This window comes from Megascapheus bottae, chromosome 9, assembly GCF_031878675.1.
Source record: "Megascapheus bottae isolate mThoBot1 chromosome 9, mThoBot2.hap1, whole genome shotgun sequence".
Classification (NCBI taxonomy): Eukaryota; Metazoa; Chordata; class Mammalia; order Rodentia; family Geomyidae; genus Megascapheus; species Megascapheus bottae.
This window is the reverse complement of record NC_143517.1, coordinates 11,348,380-11,369,690: the sequence shown is the minus strand read 5'-3', so window position 1 is coordinate 11,369,690 and position 21,311 is coordinate 11,348,380. Positions and strand designations below refer to the sequence as shown.

The window sequence follows — 21,311 nt, the reverse complement described above, 5'->3', positions numbered from 1 at the left end:
GTTGACCTTAGACATTGCAGTCTCCAGACTGGCAGCAATAAAATTCTGCTTCATAAGCCATCTGGCCCAAGCAGATTGAAACAGAGGGGTTTGTTTCCCAAGTAAGCCCAGCAGTGGATTTTGAGAAATTCAAGGACTAAAAACATTTCAACATCCATGGACCTTTCCATAGTATTGTTGCTGTCACCTGGGCATCAAGAGTCTGCCACTCTGATTGTTACATGTAGGTAGCTACTATTGGGGATTTGGGATGCTTTGGCTCTTGTGAAGGCACGTGTCCCATCTCCTTCCTTCCACTCCCTTCTCCATGAATGTGAACATCAAGTAGGTCTTGTCACTTTCTTACTTCATATTTTAGGAACTCTTATCAGTTAGTTTCATTGGAATTTCTTTTGATGTGTGGCTAGATGGTTTCCTTGAGTTTCTTAAACCAAAGTAATTGGCAGTATTAATGTTTGAACACAAGGCCTTGTGCTTGCTAGGTAGGTTCTCTCTACCACAAGCTTTTTTTTTTTAGGTTTGGAAGATCCTTTATTAGCTGTTAATGAATTTTGGCTACTCTTTTGTGACCCCTGTGAAGCCCTTATGTTTTCATCCTCTTCCAGGAGTGGGGAATAAACCCAGGTGGTTTTTCTCACAGGTTCCGATAGGCACCCACTGTGTTGTCAAAGAGCTGAGCATTGGGAAAGTGTCCAGCTTTATCTAGGAGGAAGTAGAAGTGCCGGCCTTTGACTTTCAGAGGTAACATAGCAGGGACTTCCCCTCGGTGAGCCATGCAAGATACCTGGTTCAGTGGAACAGTGAGGTGAGTCCCCAGGCCAATAGACCATGAGTAGTGAAAGTCACCTGCTGCCCTCCAGCTCGAAGCATCACTGAACGCACAGATCCGAGAGAAAAGAGAAGACCACCACCAAGTATCAAGGTTCCTGTTATCCCACGCGCGGCTGGGAAGTCAGTTTATGCCTTACCAATGGCACTGCAGCCGACAGCCAGTGCGTACCGCTAGAGCGTGGAGCGGCCCTGTTTGGGGGTCCCAGCGACTTGAGGTGGTGCGGAGACTGAAGGTGGGGATAAGGCAGCAACCGCGTAGAGCGACCCTCAGGCCGGGAAGCCTGTGCATCCAGGACGCAGCCATGGCCTGTGTGGAGCCTGTACCCACAAGCTTTATTACTTTTTTGTTGTTATTTTACCTTGTTGCCTGAATCTGCCTTGACTGTGATTCTATTTATACTTCTGACAGTGTGATGACAAGCATATGTCGCTGTGCCTTGCTTTTTTTATTGGTTGAGATTAGGTCTTGCTAATTTTTTTTCCACTCAGACTGACCTCTAGCCTTGATCTTCCTCATTTCTGCTTCTTACATAGGAGTAAATGGGTGTAAGGTCCTGTTCTAGGCTTAGGTCACAAGAACAGGAAAAAATTAAATTAGAACATAGGAGACTAGAAATCATTCACTTCGACATGTTTTGAACCTTGAATCTGTGCTTCACTATTAGCTTCTAGCCCTGCTGGGAAGTACACTCCAAACCAAAAGAGATAATGAGCAGCATTCCCTAGTTGCCAATGTAGCCTCCATGAGACATTGCCCTTAGCCTTGGGGCTTTGGCAATAGCTAAAAAAGGAGTTAAGTTAGCAAGTCTTAATTTATAGCAGTACATAGCCCACAGGAAGGTAAGTTCCATTCCCTGTGTAAATATTTTATATTCTGTCTTCCAACCCTAACTTGTAACAGTGCAGTAATGAGCCTAACATGCACATGGAATAGAAATTATATTACTTTAGTGATTTCAAGGCTTAAACAAGTTGGCCACCATGAAAAGGTCTAGTACTGTGCTCAGTAATCTGAGTACCAACAGGTGCTTACTGAACATGAGTTTGCTGATTGAATCTTTCCTGTTTAAACAATGAGCTTCCTTCCTTTTTGCACCATGTCTGTACTACATAAAATCAAACAGTCTACTTTATTTAGTTCAGTAGTGGCAAGTCTCACTAGTTAATCAATATGTAGGTTTACCAAGCAGCAATCACAGAAATAAAAGCAATTTATTTGGTTAAGATGTACACTCTTCATCTGGTGGCTCTGCATTATGTGTTTTTTTCTGCATTATGTTTTTATTCCCATTCTGTTCTGTGGTGCATTCTCTTTCTTGTTAACTTCTCAGATGAGTTTTAAAAATATCGGTTGCATTTGTTTATGTGGTAAAAATCCAGGAAAGAAGGTTGGGTTTTTCTTAAATGACTGGATAAAACCTCTCCCCAACTATTTCTGTACTCTGATACAGAGAGTGGTTTCATCTACTTCAGGGCTGGGCCCACACTTGGTGTTTGGGCAAGCAAACATTTTACTTTCCTTTCGCATGGGTATTTGTGAGATCTTTATTTAGAATCAGGTCTGTCCACAATCTGGCTCTGTAGGAGAACAATCTGGCTGTGTTATACATGATCAATTGCTGTCATGTCTGTCCTTCTCCAAATCTATCCAGCCTAAGAATGCTCACCTTTTAGCCGTCCTAGAGGATGTTCCAGCATTCTACCAAAAATGTATGGAACACAGGACATGTTAGTGTGTACTAAACTCACCGTTAGATGGCTACTCAGGGTCTGAGATCTGGAAGATCTCTCTTCAACACCAGAAAGTTTGCTAAAATGGACACCAGAAATAACCAGCAAAAATCAGGGCTGGTGATGTGGCTCAAATAGTAAGTGAGTTAGCCTAGCCAATGAGAGACCCTCCATGCAAACCCTACTACCAGTAAAAACAAAAGAAAGCAACATAAACATGTCATCATTAAGAAATTTGTAAGTCCCTGGGTGTGTATAGTCTAACTACAAATATTGCTGAACACTTAGTTCCTCTGTAACTCATTCAATCCCCTTCAAATAAGGGTATCAGATAGTCACTGTTAAGGTTTTTGCCTGCGATTATGCTATTTTGGGGGCATAAGATATAAAAAAGAATATATAGCAGAACAAGAGGAATTCACAGGAAACAATCATCAGACCTTTTTAGGTTTAAGAAAAATTAAAATCTGACCCAAATTTCTATCTAGTTTAAGCTAATACTTTAATTTTTTCAACATTGTGGTGAGCCCAAGCCACTTGTTAATATGTAACAAACTATAGGATTCCTGTAGAAAGAGGGGAGCCCCTGGAACTGTAAATGCCTTCTTAGAGTTTATCTGTTTATAGTCTGCAAAATTGTCCTTTGATGGTTCAAAGTTATAATAGAGATTTTCCTTCGGAAAAGAATTTGGTAATTAAGAATACCCTGTGATTGCATGGTAGTTTACTTATGGATTGAATTGCATTTATTGAGAAATAAGCAACAAAGTAAAGGAGAGCAGAATGATCACTGCAATAATGAAACATTGACGCCCTTACTTAAATTAAGACAATCAAGCCTGGCACAGATGGCTCATGCCTGTAATCCTATCCTCTCAGGAGGCTGAGATCTGGGGATCTCAGTTCAAAGCCAGCCCAGGCAGGAAAGTCTGTGAGAGTCTTATCTCCAATAAACTACTTAGAAAAAGTCAGAAATAGCACTGTGGCTTAAGTGATAGAGCATTGTCCTCAAGCAAGAAAGAAGCTCAGGGACAGCTCAGGCCCTGAGTTCAAGCTTTGGGACCAGAAAAACAAATTAAGACAATCAGTTGGAAATTAAATGATGAAGTAGCACGTAAGAAGTTCTAGTAAGGTAAAAACTATGTGGAGGGCTGAACATTCATAATTTAGTTTTGTAAATGTTGTAGGCTATGTAAAGAATACATAGGAAAGCAGAATCTCAAGTCTGGAAAGAAACACCAGATGCCTAGATACCCTGAGAGTAGGTACCTTAAGACTGTTCTAGAGTTGTCTTATTTGTATGATGCTACTGGTTATTTCCACTGGTTTCTACCTAAGGTTTAAAATTTATGAGTTTTTATAATAAATTAAAAGTGTTACTAGAAAGAAGTAATTTGTCTTGTTCTCAAAATGTTCTTGTTGATTTGTTTTTCCTCTCATATTGTTTAAAAGCTTTCTTTTTCTTTTTTTTTGCCAGTCCTGGGGCTTGAATTCAGGGCCTGAGCACTGTCTTTGGGGTTTCTCAAGCCACCGTGCCACTTCCAGCTTTTTCTATGTATGTAGTATGGAGGAATTGAACACTAGTCTTGGAACCCATGCTAAACAAGCACTCTACCACTAGACCAAACTCCCAGCCCAAGAGCTTTATTTTTCAAAGGATAGTAGATTTGAGACTCTTTTGCAAACTATACATTTCTGGGGATGTGAGTAGCTCTAATTCTGTGTTATTTCTGATCAGTGTTATTTTTTAATATCCCATTTGGAGATTCCCCATTGAACTTTGTGGCTGTACAATGACATTTTCCATCACATTTAGGAAGTTTACAGCTGTAATTTCATCAAATATTTATTTTTGACCCTCTCTCCCTCTGCCCTTCTACTGGTACCTCATTTTATATATAGTTTATGCTTTAGAGCATCCCACAGTTATATGAAGCTCTGCTTATTTTTCTTTTTCCTTCCTATTCCTTGGACTGGTTCAACTCTAAAGCCAGTTTTGATCTATTTTATGTCTTGATGAGGCATCGTTCTTATACTTTCTTTCACTTTTTAGGCATGATTTTTGTAGTTCTTTAAATGTATTTAGAAATAAATTTTCCTTCTTTGTCTATTAGGTCTAGTAAGTCTATTCTTTCTCAGGAAGTTTCTCCCGCTGTGTATAGGCATAGGTTGTTGTTTCTTTGAGCATCTTATGATTTTTTGTTATTGTTTAAAATTGCACACATAGAGAGAAGAAATTGTTTTAGATTTTAAGTAATGTAATGTGGGATGTCTGGAAAGTCCTGAAGTCTTGTCATTTCTGTTTGTATAATGCAGAACCTTGGTATCCATGTGCATATATCCCCAAAAAACTACCATCACCACCGAGGAAAACCTGCACATGCTCTAAATGCATAGAACTCAGTGCTGGAGTGCTTGAGTTGATTCATTTTTTCTACTCTGCTGCCCAAATCCTACTTGAATACATGTCACTTTTCAACAAATCTAAAATTGTCACCTTATCATTTTAACACCTGAATTTTGTCTTGTTTTGAGGGCACCTATTGCTTTTTGTGAGGCATACCTTCACAAAACTAAGGGCAAGGAAATGCTCAGAAGATCATGTAACAATTTTAACACAACTGCTGATAATGGGGGCCTGATAGTGGGGACTGATTGACAACTTCTCCGAATCAATTGGGTTCTAGAATGCACATGGGTGGTAGAAGTTTTGGTTTTGAAATTTCTTTTGACTTTTTCTTCTTTTGTGCCAGTCTTGAGACATGAACTCAGGGCCGGGTTGCTGTTTCTGAGTGCTTTTTTTGTCTGTTTGTTTTCTTAAAATCAAGTCTAGCATTGTACCACTTGAGCCAGTTTCACTTCTGTCTGTTTGATGATTAATTGGAGATAAGCGTCTCACAACTTTCCTACCCATACTGGCTTTAAATTGTGATCTTCAGATTTCAACCTTTGAGTAACTAGGATTATGGCTGTAAGCCAGTGTCTGGAAGAAATTTCTTTTTTTAATGTGTTATTTGTTTTTGATCACATTTGGCCTAAGTTAGGTGAATGTATCTGTGAGTTAGACAGGCATACTCTAGAGACTTTTCTGTTTATGTGGTACCTAGCAACTGAACTCAGGGCTTCATGAATGCTAGGTAAGCACTCTATCACTAGGCCATGCTGCTGGCCCTTGCTTGGCACTCTTGTTCATAACTGATGCTCAACTACTTGAGCCATTCTTTCTAGCCTAGCTTTTGCTGGTTAATTAGAAGGGAAGTCTCATAGAAACTTGTCTGCTTAGGTTGATTTTAAACTGTAATCATTTGGATCTCAGCCTCCTGAATAACCGGAATTACAGGCATAAATCACCTCTGCCTGACTTGTACATGACTTTTAACAGGAGAACACCACAACCATGCTTCCAAGGGCCAAGAGAGGTGTTTGCTTTATGACAGGTAAATTCTTGATAAATGATCCTGTTTAGTTATGGATGAGTTATAAAAATAGAAATTCACACAAACACTACATGTGACATCACAAATAGGCAAATATACACAAAAAGGTGAACTAGTTTTCCTGTCAGGATTAAATTCAAAACACAATTCCCCAAACCAGCTTTATAGCTCAGCTATATATTTTACTTGTTTGGGCATATTGAGTATGAAATTTCCCCTTGGACTTTTTAGTTTTCAGAAGAAGGATTGGTGTAGGGAACATGAGGAACAGATGAAAGGAGGAAAGGCAATGTGAACCAGGGGCAATGCTGACCTTGATTTCTTGCAGTTCTGTCAACGTATATTGCTTTAATATATCAAGTTTGTGAGTAGAAAAAATATGTAGCAATGTATTTTGCAACATGCAAGAGGGAGAATGATGAAGCATTCAATTTCTGCTAAGAAATCAAGATTTCAAAGGCCATATATATACTCACACTGAGAAATGTATAGCCGACAGTGTGGTTGGAAAGTTTGGATGATCTTGATATTTTTTTCTACCATGACAAATGACATTCACTGTGTATTCTCATCCTCTCCCTGTTGAGTTAGCACATTTCATTCTGAAATTCATCTCTCACCTCAGGTCTGGTTTTTTTTTTTTTGTAGTTTTAGGGTTTAAACTCAGTGTCTCAACCTTGATAGGCTGGTACTCTACCACTTGAGACATGCCTTCAACTCTTCTCTCTTACTCTTTTTTTGTGTTTGCTAGTCTTGGGGTTTGAACTCAGGGCTTGGGCTCTATGCTTGAACTTTCTCAAGGCTAGTGCTTTATCACTTGAGTCACAGCACTACTTCTGCCTTTTTCTGTGTATATGGTACCAAGGAATCCAACCCAGGCATCTTAGGCAAGTACTCTACCACTAGGCCACACTTGCCGCACCTGTCACCCTTACTCTTAATTGCCAATAATTACAAATATAGTAGTATTGAGTGAGTATACTTATTTTTGCTATAAAACTCAGAAGCCAAAGAGAGGAATATCCTTTACACAGATTCTCCCTCCCCTAATTACTATGATGGTACCTAAAGTGGATTTTTTTTGGTCATTGTGGGGCTTGACTTCTGGGCTTGGGTACGGTCCAAAGCTAGCATTCTACCATTTTGTTTTTAAATTTTTAATTTATTTTTTATTTTCCAGATAAATGTTATTAACTTTTGGTGTTAGCATTTGACTTAGCATTTGGAACTCCATCTTTAATGGATATAGTATCACAGGCTTTTCAGAGCTGGTATACAGGGTGAGGATATATTTGTAATGAACTTAGAACAGTGCCAGATGCACACTAATGTATGAAAAATGGTAGCATCACTCCTATTGCTTGTATTGTACATGAAAAATGTAAAGACATTCCACATATGGAGAGAAGAACATGCAGTCAGAAGAATGGAAAATATAGCATTAAGTTTCAAGTTTCCCATGTACATGTCAGTGGTCACTGATCTTCTCAAACACAGGACAATTTTCAATCTAGCATGATGATTTCATCATTTTAAGCAACTTTTAGTGACTCAACATTTTGGATAAACAGAAACCTCAGATGACTCTTTGGATTTTATGATAATATTTTGAGCTTCATTATTAAAGGAACAAAAGATCAATTTTGGCTTCATGCTTCAGTAACAGGTTCTGCCTTTCAGAGAATCAGTATTTTTTGCCAGCTGAGGGTCTGTCCTTTTAATTCTAAGCATGAGTTTTCTCTTCCATATTTTAATCATCTCCTAACTGATTTACCTTTCCTAGGTGTATTCTTCCTACCATCATTTTTATCCCATTATCTATGTTCATTGGTTCATTAGCACCACACCTATTAACAGCATGAAATATCATTTATACTCTCCATTATTTTCAATCTGATTCCATTTTAAATAAATCTTCCTAATAGAAAACCTGTTAAGGAAACAACAGGACTGATAAGAGTTAAAGAATGGTGGTAGAGTCTTCCTAGATTATTTACTGAGTAACTAAAAAGGTACAGTGTTAGTTATTCTCCAGTGAATAAGTTAGTTTTCACTTTTATAAGGGACAAACATTTTGTGACAGGTTAAGGTTTAACTGGGTCAACTATAGATGGTAATTTGATTGAGGAATACAAATTTCTGAATCTTTCGTTTTGCCTCATTAACTTTGTTCCTTCCTGAGGTTACTGAGAGAGATTTAAACCAGAATATTAAGGACATATCAAATAGCAAAGACATATTTTCCTTAGTTGGCTTTATGGCTCTTATATTAATTCAGACAGTGGAAGAAAGCTGGGACGGACCCGTGAAGCTTTGCCTCCCTGAGGCAATTTGCTCTGACTGGCCTAGAACTAAAAGAAATTGAAGGCCTCAAAGACCTCGAGGTAGAAGCAGATACACTGAAAACTTTACAAGAAGGAATAGGAGATACATTAGGTCTCCTTGGCACAGGTCGAAACTTTCTTAATAAAGACCCAGAAACACAACAAATCAAAGACAGTTTGGATAAATGGGACTGCATTAAACTGCAGAGCTTCTGTATGGCAAAGGACATAGTTAGCAAGCTAAATAGAAAGCCCACAGAGTGGAAGAAGAACTTCACTAACCATACAACGGACAAAGGCCTCATATCTAAAATGTATCAACAGCTCCAAAAATTGAATCACTCCAAAACTAATCTCCAAAGAAACAACCACCCCGTTAAAGGATGGGCCAAAGACTTTTCTTCTCTGAAGAAGAAAGAATGGCCTATAGACACATGAAGAAATGCTTTACATCTCTGGCCATAAAAGAAATGCAAATCAAAACAACTCTGAGATTCCACCTCACTCCAGTTAGAATGGCCATTATCAAGAAATCTAATAACAACAGATGCTGGCAGGGATGTGGCCAGGAGGGATCACTACTGCACTGTTGGTGGGAGTGTAAACTCATTCAGCCACTATGGAAAGCAGTATGGTGATTCCTCAAAAGACTAAATAAACATAGAGCTTCCCTATGACCCAGCAATTCCACTATTTGGCAGAAACAAGGACACAATTGTCCAGAAACAAGGACATACTAAATCCACTAGCAGCATAACTATGTTCATTGCAGCACTATTTACCATAGTGAAGATATGGAACCAACCCAGATATCCCTCAGTTGATGAGTGGATCAACAAGATGTGTTAGTTATACACAATGGAATTCTATGCTGCCATCAGAAAGAATGACATCACCCCATTTGTAAGGAAATGGAAAGACTTGGAAAAAATCATATTAAGTGAAGTAAACTAGACTCAAAGGAACATAGGCTCAATGGTTTCCCTCATTTGTCATAATTAGTATAAACCTTGGACTCTCCTAGCAAAGGTTTATGATAGGGCAAAACCTAGAACATAAGGCCATATTATAGGATGAGGCTAAATGAAAGGACCTCCAGGATATGGAAACAAGAGCCATATAATGTGTGACTGTTGTTCTTAATGTACTATGTTATTTCTCATCTCTTTTGCTGTCCCTTGGTTATCTCATATTGTTACAGTATCTTACCTTGTTATCTGGTATATTGTATATGTATTTATTTGAAATAGGAAAGGGAACAAGGAAAAACAAGATGAGGGGAGAGGGTGGGGAAGGGAAATGGGGACAAAAACATGAGAAGTGGTAGCAATGTTTGTTAAGTAATGCACTTTCTATCTGGCAAATATAATGCAACCCTTCTATTAATTATACTAAATATTATTCAAAATAATTGTACTCATTACCTGGTTCATATAGCTGTTACCTCTCTGTATATTACCTCTATAGTAACAGTAAAAATAAAATAAAGCAATAAAAAATAAAAGAAATTGAAGGCCTGTCCTCTGTAACTTTACCATAGAACTCAGAGGAGGCTGGGAAATTGCTCTTCAATGGAGACCAACACACCCATTCTACCTAGCCAGAGGGAAATGAATAGGGAGTGTGTCTTCTCTTTGTTGGATCATTTTATCTCCTTTGTCTCCTCTACATTCTGAGCAGTCTTTCTTCTCAGGGTAGAATAAGGGAAGTGGGATGGGAGAAAAAGCATGGCTATGACCCCAGCCTCATCCCTGCCTGCTCATCAGAGGAGTTACCTGGTATATTGTTATGTACATTTATTTATTTATTTGAAATAGGGAAGGGAAGGGGGGGAACAAGATGATTGGGAAGGGTGGAGGGGAATTGGGGACAGAACCAGGAGAAGGGGTATCACTGTGTTAGAAGTAATACGCCTACTACCTGACAAATGTAACTGTAACCCTTCTATACATTATCCTGACAATAAAAAAAGATTAAAAGAGTATCAATTAAAAAAAATAACATAGAGTCTGGGAGCTCTCCCACAGATGAACCAAGACCTCTGAGGGTAGAGTCTAGGTATTTAAAGCTTCCAAGGTGCTTATAGAGAACCACCAATTGAGGGCCAATATCCTATAAGCTACCATTATTTTTTCTTTATTTTTTTTTATTGTAATTAATAGAGGGGTTACAGTTATATTCACCAGATAGAAGGACCATTACTTCACACACATTGATATCCCTTCTTATGTTTTTGTCCCCATTAAGCTAACATTATTTTTATGAAAGAATGAAAAAAATGTGGCAAGAGAAGCAAACAAATACCCAGTGATCCCATTGTCCAGAAAATAATGACCAATGCCCTTTTAGTCTTCTTCGTGGCTCTATATTTATTCCTAGCTATATCAAAGAGATATTGCAAAACAACATGAGGAATTAATTTCTGAAAGCTAATAAATGCATATCTAAAATGTTTCTCTGCTACAAGTCATCCTATTTCTGAATGAGACATGAGTCCCATCCTGTAGCCATTAATCAAAAATGGAACAGCAGTCTGTGGAAATCAGTCTCTATCCTGCTCTATATTATTCCATATTGTATAGAACACATACATCGATTGTATGGAACACAAATATTGTACGGAACATACATATTGAGTGGCTTTGTACCTGAGCCTTGTATTGAGTCATTTCATGGTAAAACAGAAGTTTGTTCTATGTTGAGTGAAAATGATGAGACCAAAGGACTATACCTGGTTTGTGCAAGTAAACTAGCAATATCTATTCAGCAAAAGCTATGAGCTGTGAGCCAGGAACACATAGGTCTATCAGAGCATATCAGAAAACCCAGATCATACAGGGGAATACAATCACACCCACTGACTTCATCATCAGATGATCTGGCGTATACATCATAGGATGGACAGATGACCAATTCTGACTATGTTCCCGGGGCTTTAACTCACTATGATCCCCCTGCTGGATGGGGTCCACTCAGACTGCATTTTGTCTGGATCTACAAAGCGCTGCACCTTGAACTAGCTCTGTGTCTTGTCAGCCCTGAGCTTGATTGGCTCTGTGGCTGGGTTTCTTATGTTACTACCTTATATTACCGCCTGTAGTAACTCTGCATGCGGTGAGCTCTTTAGTTTCTAGCTTAGAATCTGGCAGCTTCTTGAACTCTTTTGTAGTCATTCTGTAATACACATGCACACTTCTCACTATGTGATGTGTAACATGTGATCTGAGAGTGAATATTAACAATTAAGTTTGGAATTTAAAAAAAAGAACCTGTACTGTTGCCCATAGTGTATGCCTGTAATTCTCAGCCTCTCATGAGGCTGATGGCTGAGGATCATGGTTCAGAGCCAGCCTGGACAGCAAAGTGCAATTAACCACCAAAAAACTGGAAGTAGAGCTGTGGCTTGAGCAAAAAAAACCCCCCCAAAACAAAAAACTCAGGGACAGTGCCCAGGCCCTCAGTTCAAGCCCCAGGACTCCCCCCCCCACACACACAAAGGAAAAGAATCTGAGTTTGTCAATGGCCATGAATACCAAGTGAAATCAAGAGTACTTGATGAATTAAAGCAAATGAAATTGAAATAGTTTGTGAATTTATGACTGTGCAATGCATTCTGACTTTGAGAAAAGGTACACATATGGATGGCTATGTTTCTAGCGTGTTTACAACAATGTCTCAAACATGTTGCTTTCTTCAAATCATTTTCCTTTCTGCTTTTTGTTACAGATTGTATTGCCCACAGCTAGCCATGAGTTTCAGTTCTTCAACACACACAGAAGTGATAGCCCTGGCGTTTCAGTTCTGTAGCTGGAAACCATAGGATAGCTTTTTCCTAGACTAGAGATGATCTTCCCACATTGTAAACTTTCCCATGATCCCTTTCTTCAGAAAATTGTGTTTATAGCTATTTACATTATCATCAAAGGAAATTCTATGCCAAATAAAGATCATTATTATAACAAAATAAAAATAAATACCAAACAAGGTGGATCTTTAAGTTAAAGAAATAAAACATGTGGGTTGGGAGTTTAGCTTAGTGTTTTATGCCTAGCATGCATGAAGCCCTGGGTTTGATTCTTTTTATACCACATATACAGAAAAAGCCAGAGTGGTGCTGTGGCCCAAGTGGTAGAGTACTAATCTTGAGAAAGCTCAAGGTCAGTACCCAGGCCCTGAGTTCAAGCCCAAGGACTGACCAAAAAAAAAAAAGAAAAGAAAAGAAAAGAAAAAAATGAAATAGGAACCCATTTTATTGAGTCCTATTTAGTATTTTTTAAAAGAATTTATTAATGTTGATTTTTACATCATATTTTAAATGACAAGTTTAACAAACAAGTGTTCAAGGAGGGAATCTCTATTTACAATCACTGGGACTTAGTATTTAGAACTTAATCAAAATTAGGTTAAGGGTTTGTATGTCATAGAAACATATTAATTTAAGAAATAAAACATTATGTCTATAGAGTCATAGGTTTTTGTGTCTATATAGTTATGTTTATATTTCCATTACCATGTCCATAGCTTTGGGTATGCAGCTCTTGTACTTATTTAGAATTTTATTGAGTAAATAGTGGTATTTCCTTCTGCATAAGAATTATCACCTTTGTGGGCTGGGAGTTTGGCCTAGTGGTAGAGTGCTTACCTTGCATGCACGAAGACCCAGGTTCAATTCCTCGGTACCACATACATAGAAAAAAGCTGGAAGTGGTGCTGAAGCTCAAGTGGTAGAGCTCTAGCCTTGAGAAAGTCCAAGGACAGTGCTCAGGCCCTGAGCTCAAGCCCAGGACTGGCAAAAAAAAAAAAAAAGACTTATCAACTTTGTTCAGAAGTGGAGGGTGGGTGGGGGTAGCTGGGAACTAATTTGTTCCTCCTCCCCTACCTACTTCCAGGTCTCCCTGAGGTCTTAATTTTAACTCATCGGTTACTGAAAATGAATAGTGCACTTCATTTAAGTGGTTTTATGAGTTCAAATGAAAACTGCTGTGGCCAAGAATAGTGCCTATTTATGTTAATTTTAGCATTAGCTGTGTTTATAGTCTTTCTAGAGTGTTCATTTAACATATGGGAATATGCACAGTTTTACTTTAATAGAACTTAACTTTTTTTTTTCTGAAACAGCCAGAGATAGTGGCTTAGGCCTGTTTGCCTCACTACTCAGGTGGCTGAAATCCAGAAGATCATAATTCAAAGCCAGTCAGTCAGAAAATTCCACTAGATTCCACCTATAAATTAACCCCCCAAAAGCCAGGATGGAGGCTTAAATGCTCACTGAGCAAGTAATAGAGTGCTAGTAAAACAAGTAAGAGGAGCAAGCTCAAGGCCTCAAGTTCAAACTCTGGTCTGGTAAATACATGCATGCATGCATACATACCTGCATACATACATACATACATATATACCTATATATATGCACGTGTGTGTGTGTGTGTGTGTGTGTGTGTGTGTGTGTGTGTGTGTGATGCTCTGTGGACAAAGCATTTGAATTATTTCCCTTACATCTTAATGATCTGAGATTAGGAACTATTATTACAGTAATTCTTATTATTCACTACTTCTGTATGTACAAATTCATTTATTTGCTAAACTCTTTTGCAACCCTAAAATCAATACTTGTAATATGCTTTCAGTCATTCCCAGACAGGCACCAGCAGCACAAAATCTGAGTTGTCTGAAGTGCATGTTTCCATCTTCCTGCTTCAACTTTCACACCACACATGTGATTGTGTTGTTTGAAGTGAGCCCAAGTGCGGTGTGGAAGGACAATAGAATGCTCTGTCTTGCAGAGAAAATGCTTGCTTTTCGACAAGCTTTACTCAAAACAGAGTTGTAGTCTTCCTTCTTTTTCTTTTCTTTCCTTTCTTTTTTTTTGTGGCAGTGCTAGGATTTTATTTCAGAACCTTATAGTTGCCAGTAAGGACTTTACCACATGAATGACTCCAGAAGCCCTTTTGCTTAGGTTTGTTCTTTTTTAATTTTTATTTATTTATTTATTTTTTGTCAGTCATGGGGCTTGAACTCTGGGCCTGGGCAGTGTCCCTGAGCTCTTCAGCTCAAGGCTAGCACTCTACCACTTAATCCACAGCCCTACTTATGGTTTTCTAATGATTAATTGGAGATGAGTCTCACAGTCTTTAGTGCCCCTGCTGGCTTTGAAACACAATCCTCAGATCTCAGCCTCCTGAGTAGCTAGGATCACAGGTATGAGCCACCAGTGCCCAGCAAAGCAGACTCAGGCTCTGGACTGGCAAAAAAAAGTTCTTTGGAGACTAAACTGTGATCGAGAAATTCCACTACTGGGTATTTACCCAATATAACACAAACAATGTCACACTAAAATGACCAGCACGACCATGTTGATTGCAGCTTTGAATACCTACACGGCAAGATATGGAATCAACCCAGATGCCCCTTAGTGGATGAATGGACCAAGAAAATGTGTTATAATTACACAATAGAATTCTACTCATCAGAAAGAATATTTTACAATTCATAAGGAAATGGAAAGAGTTGGAAACATTACATTAAGTGAAGTAACCCAGACTCCAAAAAATAGGTTGCATGTTTCTCCTCATTTCTGGTGACTAGAATGTGCCTATAAATTTACAAGTGAACACACTAAATGGTTTTAAAAACTACACTGGGGCATGAAGAATTATACAGGTCTCTAGACAGTCACACAGTGAGGCCAAAGGAGGATATTCATAGCGGCAAATTGCAAAGGCTCGAAAGCCAAGTGCATAATTATACGCATTAATATTTTTCAAGGGCCAGGGGTTTGGCCTAGTGGTAGAGTGCTTGCCTAACATGCACAAAGACCCAGGTTCAATTCCTTAGTACCACATATATAGAAAAAAGCCCGAAGTGGTGCTGAGGCTCAAGCGGTAGAGCTCTAGCCTTGAGAAAGCCCAAGGACAGTGCTCACGCCCTGAGCTCAAGCCCAGGACTGGCAAAAAAAAAAAAAGAAAAATAATATTTTTCAAATGAACTCCAAGAAAAGGAAACCAGAGGGTTTTTTTTGTTGTTGTTGTTGCTGTTGTTTTTCTTTTTCCTTCTGTCTTGTTTGTTAGCTTAATTGTCTTTGGGAGTGTAAGCAGAGGCACAGAAAATTTGGAACAAAGGGTGAACAAATATAACAGTGCTACTCACTAGATACTATATGGAAAATGAACCATTTATCTTGTGGTGGGGTTGGGAGTGGCTCAAGTGGTAGAGTGCCAGCCTTGAGCAAAAGAAACTCAGGGACAGTGTCCAGGACCTGAGTTGAAGCCCCAGGACTGGCACACACACACACAAAAAAAACTCCAAAAGAAATGTACTATACCTGAATATTATAACTGTACCCCTCTGTACATTACCTCTACAATTAGATACACACACACACACACACACACACACACACACACACACACACGAGAAAGTATAAACAGGTTGGGCATACATGATATGCCTGTATGTAAACATCTCAATAAAGTCTTTTTGTACAATAAATTTCTGCTAATACCAGTGCAAAAGCAAACAAAAATTTTGGGGTAGTCTGCACAAATTAGATGGTGAAGACCAATATCTTTCCTCCTTTTCACCAAAGAAACATGTTCTACATAGATTTTATTTTCTATGTAACCACATAAAGCTTGTTGCAAAGACGAGAGTGTATGCTTCTGAGTAGTTCCGAAGGATCTTTAGTCTGGGAATTGCCTGTGCAAAAACTTCTGCATTGATGAAAAACTGAAATGTTGTTTCTTTTTAAAAATTTTATTGTCAGGGTGATATATAAAGGGGATATAGTTACATTTCTAAGGTAGTGAGTGCATTACTTCTTGAAAATTGTTACCCCTTCCCATGTTTTTCTCCCACGTCCCCTTCTTCCACCCCCTCCCAAGTTGTAAAGTTCATTTCCAACATTTTGTTTTGTGAATATGGCTTAGGGTTGGCAAAATTTTGTAGTGGTTTTTGTTTGAGGCCTGTACTCCATTTTCTTGTACACTTTCTCCATTTTCTGCTCTTTTGCTTCTTTTCCTGAAACCTCATCACAAAAAGAAGGATCTGATAAACAACTGTTCAATAAGTCTATTATAATGTTGGGTGTTCCTCTTAAGAATATTTTAATTCTCAGATATTAAGATCACAACACAGCATATTATTAACAAAAAGCAATTTTCAGTGTGACTACGTTATTGTGAGATGGGTGCATAGAGAGAGTCATTTATGTTTTTGTACAAAGAGGTATGTGGGACATCAGGATCAGATATGAAGAATGCATCTCTCTAAGTGAGTTGTACTTATTTGGCCTATGGGATTGTTGATTAATATAAAAATATTGTCAATGTAAATAGCTGAGCTCATGGTGGAATTTTTTTTCATTTATATAGTCCATTAATTCTCCTACAGGAACAGAATTTAAAAGCTGAAAACTTTTGATTAGTATTAAAATCACTACATTGCTAAAAAATTCTTCATGGCTCATTTTTTATCAAATTTACATTTGATTACACTGGAAATGTTTCCATGGTTTGTTTGTTCAGAACTAGCAAAAATAAATATATTAAAGTTAATTTGCTATACTTCCTAGTCAGTAATAAAACATAAAGAATTTTGTAAGTGATAAATTATTCTGATTCTCTGTGGACCCTCAAGCAGTCACTTTTTTTTTTTTGATGGGTTCTGGGGCTTGAACTCAGCCTGGGCGCTGCCCTGAGCTCTTCTGCTCAAGGTTACCACCCTACCCCTGGGCCTGGGTGTTGTCCCTGGGTTCTTCCGCTCATGGCTACAGCCCTACCCTTGAGCTAAGCCCCCACTTCCCATTTTCTGGAGGTTAATTGGATATAAGAATCTCAAGTCCTAAGACATGAGAAAGGGTATCAATGTTTGTGAAGTAATGCACCTTCTGTCTGGTGAATATAATGTAACCCTTCTATTAATAAAATATATGATAAAAAAGAGTCTCAGGTCCTTTTGTGCCCCATCTGGCTTTGAACCTTGATTCTCAGATCTCAGCCTCCTGAGTAGCTAGGATTACAGGCGTGAGCCACCACGCCTGGGAAGCTGTCATTATTTTTATGTGTGTGGTTAGAATCCTTCCTTCCTTCCTTCCTTCCTTCCTTCCTTCCTTCCTTCCTTCCTTCCTTCCTTCCTTCCTTCCTTCTTTCCTTCCTTCCTTCCTTCCTTCCCTCCCTCCCCCTCTCTCTGTCTCTTTCTTTCTTTTTCTTCCCTCCCTCCCTCCTTCACTTTCCTTCCTGTCTTCCTTTTTTTTTTCTTTTTAGGTACTAAAATCTACTCAAAAAGGTAAGGAAAGATTAAAGAGACTATTTCAAATAAACAACAATTTAAAAAGTTATGATTTCCTGGTCTTTTCAATCATTTGGTATTAGACAACATGCTTCATGTGAAAGCATTTTATATCTGTTTGATTTTGCTTTTGCTTAGAGGATTAAAAAACTCAAAAAATGGAAATACATTTATTGCATCACAAAAAAGTCTTCATGTAGGTTTTAATTATAGTTGATACTCATTTTTAATAACTGTCATATATGCCAGTGTACCAGAAGTTTCTCTTTAGATAATTCAAGCTAAGGTCCTTCCTTTATATGAACAACTTAGTGCCCAAGAGAGATTGTACCTTCTAATTTTTATCAACTTACTTTGTACAATTTGGTTGCTACAATTTGGATAGGATAATAAGACCATAACTCTTATAAGAAGTTCATAGTTTCTTAGACTAGTTAGAAGACTTCATTTAATGTTCAAAATATAATACTTTTGATTCATTCTTTCCAAATTCCAGTAGTATTTATCTGAGAGAATTCCGTTGGCATGCTGATTCTGTGCTGTCTTCTAAAAGAGGAATCAAAGTATATACATAGGCATTAACTATTACCATTACAACAGAACCACCTACACTAAAGCCATATCCCAGTCACCAGAAACAATCCCACCAGGTCTATTACCTCCAACCCCTCCATCACTACCACCTCCATCTCTGGTATCTCACCTTCTTCACTACCACCTCTCCTACCTCTACCTCCTGCAACTACCTTCGTAACTACCTCACCTCTACCACCCACCTCCATTACCACCACCATCACGGGCTGTCACCACCACCACCACTTCCATGATGCCATCTCCACCATCTCCATCACCACTACCATCATCTCTGCCATCCTTACCACCATCATCCCAACCACTATCACCTTCATACCATTACCAACAGCTTCACTGCCACCACCTTATCATCATCACCTCTGTCATCACCATCATCAACATGTAGACCAGAATTACTACCACCACTACCAACACCCAAACCACAATGACATCACAATCCTCATTTGGGTTGAAATAAATTCAACTTTGGGGTCTTCACAGAGTAAAGATAGAGTACAGATGTATTGTTCAATCATTCTGTGGTTGACTAGAGACATAGATCCATGGAAGACTAAACTTGTAGCAATAAAAAATAATAGTGCAGGACAAGCAGGTTAATAATGAAATTAGCTAAGTAAGCTGACCATGGAACTATTCTTGAAATTGTTCAGGTAGAAAGCCATGTTACATTTAGAAGAAAAAAAAAGTAAAGACTTGTCAGCGCTGATCACACTTGAGAAATTAGATTCATTTAGTAAGTACTAGGGAAATTTCTAGAGAAGTCATATAGATAGTTCATTTAGTGAAAAATAGGATTGAATATTAATCTATAAGTGTTTGTCATGTACATCTGGCCCAATTTACAGATGGGATTTTCGGGCTTACATTACACACTTGTGAACTTCATAGTATAAGGTGAGTGGCTATCAAACTCCTGGCACTGAGATAACTGCACGGCTCCAGCATTAATTGGAAGAATATCTGTGCTAAAGGAATTTCCGGTCTTGTGGTGACACACAGCTGTGGAAATTAAGGGGGCAAGAAAATCACTTTGGTAGACCAGAGGACCAGTGCCAGCATGGCAAGAGAGGAAAAGGTTTGCATGAGAAACACCATTTGCCGGAGCTACATTTTCAAGCCTGTGTAGAAGCTGATCAGGTAGAAAGGTGGAAAAGCATTTGTGCACAGTGAAAAGTATGTCCGAAGGAAGAAAGTAAAGCAACTCCCAAGTCTACCTGAAACATAGAGTGGCTTTCTTAAAATGTACATTTCTGAGCCTAAATAGAAAATTGGAATCAGAATCTCTGTGGGTAGGGCTTGAAAATTTACATTTTTACAAGCGTGCAATTTTTTTTTTTTTTTGCCAGTTCTGGGGCATGAACTCAGGGCCTGAGCACTGTCCTTGGGCTTTCCTCAAAGCTACATGTCATTTCCGAAGTTGTGTTAGCAAGACTCATAACAACCCCACAAGAGGGATAGACTTCCTTACTTACAACAGTGTCTCTGATTCACTCAAAACAGCTCTCAGAGCTTTCTTAGTTTGTGAATATTATGAAAATACTTTTTATTATTTAAAAATCTATTTATTTATTTTTATTATCACAGTGATATATAGAGGTTATAGTTACATTTGTAAGTACATTACTTTTTGAACATTGTTATCTGTTCCCATGTTTTTCTCCCACTTTCCTTCCTTCACCCTCTCTCAAGTTGTAAAGTTCATTTCCAACATTTGTCTTGTGAATATTGCTGTTACACTGGTTCATAGTTTTAATATTTAATGAAAAATTTGTTTACTTATTGAGCTGCACAATTCCCTTTTAATCTTAGTGGTTGGTAGTTATTGAATAGGTCAGTTTTAATAGCACTGAAAGCATCAGGGAAATCTCATATTAGAAAAGCAGTGGTCAAAGGGCTTGTGCAAAATGCTCTGGGTGAGAGGCTGATGTTCTTTAAAACTGCCTAATCCCCATTCTCTAAGACATATGCATATTAACTATTGTAGAAAAACTCAAAAGCATTCATGTAACCTATCAACTCATAGCACAAAAACCATTAAAGACATTGTAGTTGGTCTTTTAAAAGATCAATGTGTTTGAGAGAAAAAAAAAAGAGTGATCTTACACAGAAGCCATTGGTTATATTAAAAAACCAAACCAAATAACCATAGCAAAGAGAACATAGGAACACACATTTGTAATTTCTTCAACCTGTCAAAATGATGAATATGTAAGAGTCTGGCTTTGGACAAATTTATTCTAGGCAGAAATGTAATTTCAGTTGGGAATAGCAACTCTGGGTCCAGTTAAGGGATTAGCTGGGGTTTTAACATGCAGGTAAAGCCTGTTTACTGGGGACAACCCTACTCTTGGGTTTTAAGATCTGTAACTTCACCTTAATTGGTATTCTGATCTTTCTGAAAGTAGCCGATACAGTCTTTATACAACTGCTGCAGACAGGCAGTGTCTTATGTAGACCCTTGAGGTGTGGTGTCTACATCAGGTGACAAAGGCCTCTCAGTTCCTGAGATAGAAAAATTATTACCTGGCAATAGTGTGAGTAATAGCTGGAAGAGCGGAGTGGTTACATTCCCTTGCCCCAGGCACCTAGAATTAAACAACAGAACTCTCTGAATGTCTAATCCATCACCAATGGCAAAATGGAATATGAAAAAGAAGAGAAATTGCTTCTGGCATTTTCCAGTTACTGCCTGTGCCTTTGGGAGACCTCTAATAGTAAAAAATATTTTTTATATATTGAATTAATGATTTGAAAATAATCTAAATTGTGCCAGGCCATGATGGCTCACACCCCTATGCTTAGCTACTCAGGATGCTGAGATCTAGGATTATGGTTTGAAGCCAGTCTGTGAAGGGAAGCTCATGAGAGTCTTATCACTTATTAATCACCAAAAAACAAAAAACAAAAAACAAACCTGGAAGTGGTGCTGTGGCTCAAGTGGTAGAGTGCCAGCCATGAGCAAAAGAAACTCAGGCACAAAGACCAGGCCCTAAGTTTAAGCAAAAGAAGAAAGAAACTCTAAATTGTATTACAAACCAAGCCATATTAGGAAGAGCTTGCTTTCAGAAGCTTTGCTTCAGGGGCCAGGAGTTTGGTCTAGAGGTAAAGT

At 38.4% G+C, this 21,311-nt stretch overlaps 1 pseudogene; it reads right to left on the bottom strand.

Moving 5' to 3' along the window:
- Window positions 1-504: 504 nt before the first annotated feature.
- LOC150058780 (transmembrane protein 223 pseudogene) lies at window positions 505-2,559 on the bottom strand (annotated as a pseudogene).
- Window positions 2,560-21,311: the final 18,752 nt, after the last annotated feature.